Source organism: Podarcis filfolensis, assembly GCF_964270895.1.
Source record: "Podarcis filfolensis genome assembly, chromosome: 7".
NCBI lineage: Eukaryota > Metazoa > Chordata > Lepidosauria > Squamata > Lacertidae > Podarcis > Podarcis filfolensis.
The window spans coordinates 44302685-44306904 of NC_139603.1; the positions used below are offsets into that span (position 1 = coordinate 44302685).

A 4220-nucleotide genomic window follows, 5' to 3' on the forward strand; every position below is an offset into this window, starting at 1 on the left:
ACTTTCTGACAGTAAAAGCTGTTCAGCAGTGGAACGGTCTCCCTCAGGAGGTTGTGGACTCTCCTTCTTTGGAGGTTTTTAAGCAGAGGCTGGATGGCCACCTGTCATAGATGCTTTAGTTGAGATTCCTGCATTGCAGGGGGTTGGACTAGATGACCCTTGGTGCCCTTCCCGTTCTATAATTCTATGATTGTATGTTTTATATAGAATAATTCTGAAATGTGGCCTGCCTATTCAGATCAACCAGGCGCCTTCACTGTGCTCTTTTCGGCATCTGCTTAAAACATTATTGTTTAGACAAACCTACCCAGATGCTGATAATGTTGAGGTTATTTTAATCTGTTCTAGTATTTTAACTTTTGTATGTTTTGAAAGTATGTTTGTGATTCCCCCCTTTATTTTACTGTTTTATTTTTTGCAAACTACTTTGAGGTTGTTGTTGTTTTCCAATCAAGCGGTATATAAATTTTATGAAATAAATAAATGAATGTTTTGTAAGGGGCTGCAGAAAAAAGCAACACAAATGAATATATTTTTGAAAGGTTGTCTTCTCTTCACTGCCACTGCAGCAGCTGACATAACAGCTCTTTGACTTTCAAACAGACATACTGTTCTCAGGTGTTCCCCATAAAAATTGGGAGTACCATAAAACAAAGGCAACAAATACGGCTGATGTAAGGTTGTGTGGTTTCCTCAGTGTTAATGATTTATTTATATAATCAGAGGTCCAGCTCCAGAAACAATTTAATCTTAAATGGCAAGCTGAGAGAAATGTGGTCTCCATGAAGTCACTGGAGCACTGTGAGCATCAATAGATTCTATCTTCAGAAAGTTGCTCAGAAAGGAGACTTCTCCATCTCATGGAATGCACTTGAGAGAGATTAATCCTTTCAAATAAAACTCTGCCTTGAAACAATTTCCAGGCGAAATGAGAAATGCTAAAAGTTAATAAAACAAATGGGACATGATCAGATTGTCAGTTCTCATTAATTAGTCAGTGGACTTGGTAGCATAGGTGGCTGAGAAACACATACATTTTCTTCTTTTCCTTGAAGCAAAACATGTTAGCTATTTAAGCACATGGCAGAGTCCAATAAAACATCAAACAACTGTCACTGTATAACATTAAGAGCTCTCTACTTTTGAGTCATGAGAAGTTCTAGGGCTTTGTTTACAGATATCAAAGTAGAGCATAGTGGAGACAACTACACTTTCAGAAGCAGACAGCACACCGGCTAATCCTGGGCCAGATTCTCATAGATAGGTGTAGCTGGCAGCTCCAGAGTTGCACCCCAGTTTAGCTAACTCCAGTTTAACTTTCAGCTCTTCTTTTTCAGTTCAAAGTCCAAAACTCCTTTCTCACAAACACTACCTACACAGACCACAACTCTGAGCCCCCCCGCAACAGAATTGCCCTTGGGGGTAAACTGCAAACATCCAGGAAAGGAACATTCACTATTTTTCATTTGTCAAAGGCCCTGGCTGTTCATTTGGAGTGATCCACCCAACTGAATTTACAGCAATTTGCAGCGACCGTTCAGTTCCTTCCTCCCAAAGAAATGGATGGCAGTCATAACAAAAAATGAAGAACTAGGGGGTGCCATTCAAGTGGTGACCAAACTTGCCTTCCTCATTGATACTGGTGACCTCGTGAATGACAGAAGTAGAAATGACCAGAAGCGTAGTGTGATCAGTCAACAGAAGCTATGGAACTGGCCATGTACACTAACCGGCAAAATGCCTGGAGAGCGGCAGAGAGAGAAAATGACTGTATAAGGAAGGCACTGTTGGGTAATATATTATATCTCTGGGAAAAACACAAGTCCTTTTGCAGTAACTTAAAGACTAATAATTTATTATTTTATATGGAATTAATTTATTTCATTTCATACATTTCTATTCTACCTTTTCCTCCAAGGAGCTCAAGGTGTCATACAGTTAGTGAATTCCCACAACAACCCTGCAATGTAGGTGAAGCTGAGAGGCTCAAGGTTGCCCAAGTGAGCTCCATGTCTGAAGGGAGAGTTGAACCCTTCTCTCCCAGGGTCAACCACTACACCACACCACAGCACACTGGTTCCAAGATGGCATAAGAGTTCGCAGGGGACAGAGTCCACGTGCTCAGATGCCTGATGTGTTATCCTTGGTAATCTCTTAGTTCTGGTGATTAAAAAATGACCACAGTTGCTTCCATTGATAGATAGTTCTTCACATGAGCAGTCTATCCAGATGAGCAGTGTAAAAAGCGAGCAACCAACACATAGTTGCTCATTTCCTTTACACTTTTGATTTTTATAGCTTGTGGAAGAAAAATGCCCTGTGTGAACTGCTTGCTGACATATTACATGGCTGTGGCAAGTAGACCAATCTTTTGCAGAAGCAGTGCCAATTTTCTGTCTCTGTGCACAGGCATATATTGCAAGCCTATGGAATTTACAGGGATGCCCTGCAGCAGCAATTCCCTGGTATACTAGGATAAACAACTGGTGGATCTACCTTCTAAGCTGCCTTTGATGCACTGAACAGGATATACAGCTATAGTCAGAACTGTGTGAAAACATTTATTTGAAAATGTTTCCTAACACAGTCAATTATTTACCATTTTAATAACGAGACAGCATCTTTGTCATTAGCCAAATGCCAAAGTGATGGCTTCACTTCCACATACTTTGGTATGTTTGCCTTAAGTAAAGCATTTCTGTTTTGATTAGGAGCCACTGGCATCCTCCCAGTTAAACTAGTCTCTGCCGCCTGAACATTGGTTTTGGGTTTTTTTTTTGGCTTTTGTGAAACCTGGCCAAAACACATTTCCCCCTCCATTTGCCAACACAGCTTTGCAGTTGTTTTGCATATAGCTAGCTGCATAATTACAGACAAACAGTCTACATTTATAATCTTGCAGCAACCTGTGAGTCATAACAAGTAAAGTGATATATTATCTGCCAAGGAGCTTTTTGGTGCTTTGCAGTAATGTTGCTACGCTTGGGTTTTATTTAGATTTTGTAGACCGGAAATTTCCCTGAGAACCGCAAGAGATGATGGCAGAACAAAGTAGAAGTGACATAATCTCATAGTTTCTAATTGTAAGCATGTGATGATAAACCATTCCCACTAAAGCTATGATGCGGCAGGACAGGATGCACAGAAAATGTATGGGAAGAAAGAATTGACTCATACGGTTGCAAAATTTCTGATGGTAATGAAAGTTAACCTACATAAATAACAATGCCCAACAAAATATTAAGTGACTAATACATTTATACACAAGGAGCCCTGCTGCATCAAGGGACTATCTAGGTCAGCATTCTGTTCCCCCAGTGGCCAAGCATTTGTTGTCATGGGCCAGGAATTGGGTTTACCTCTGAGCAGCAGCCTGAAGGAGCAGAAGGCAAAGTGACTCCACTGGCTGCTGGTCAGCCTTCTTGTTCCTGATGTGAACCAGCTAGCTTCAGCTTTCTTCAGCAGGGTTTCCAGCCTCAGTCAGTTCCTGGCCAGACCTTGTTGTTTCTTGCTTCTCATGACCTTGGACTCTTGGCTTTCTTGACCCCCAGACGGTCTGACTACATGAACTGAGATACTCCTGACTTTAGGACTAGACTGAACCTTTCATAGGGACTTGGCCTCCAGGCAAGTACCCCCCTGAGACTTGGCTGGCTGGCTGGCCTCTCCCACCACTGAGCTCTGCCATGGCTGGTCAGCACAGGACTACAACATATGTCTATGGAAAACCTACAAGCAGGACTTGAGCACAGGCACACTCTCCTGCCCATGTGCCCCAGCAACTAGTAACCAACAAGATGTTGCCTCTGTTAAAGAAGTCATATAGACTGCAGGACCAGTAATCATTGATACCCTCTATTAATTTGTCCGATCTCACTGAAAAGCCATTAAAGTTGGTGGCCATCTCTATATCAAGAAGTTAAGGTTTTTTGTTTTGTTTTTTAGACTCTGGGCTTACTAGTCTTAGCTAATGATGTGCAGAATTTCATTTACTTCAAAATATGATAAGGCAACCCTGCTGTGCTTGGGGCCCCTCCTGTTCATTTCGTTGAGTGCCCCCCCTGCGTATTTCTGCCCTAATGGCACCACTGACATATTGTGAATTCCTGTCAGGGTTCAGACCTCAAGCTTTCCATCTCCAAAGTACTCATCTAGCAGCAATGTGAGGCTACTTGGAAGGAGGGGAAAGTGCATGGATGCATCTGCTTGGCTAAGGGCCT

The 4220-nt window shown here is 42.0% G+C and overlaps 1 long non-coding RNA gene across 1 annotated transcript; it reads right to left on the reverse strand.

Moving 5' to 3' along the window:
* Nucleotides 1–971: 971 nt before the first annotated feature.
* On the reverse strand, nucleotides 972–3522 carry LOC310766928. The gene is made up of 2 exons (XR_014550532.1): nucleotides 3360–3522; nucleotides 972–1741 (listed from the first exon to the last, which is right to left on the reverse strand). It is a non-coding gene; the product is annotated as an uncharacterized lncRNA (long non-coding RNA).
* Nucleotides 3523–4220: the final 698 nt, after the last annotated feature.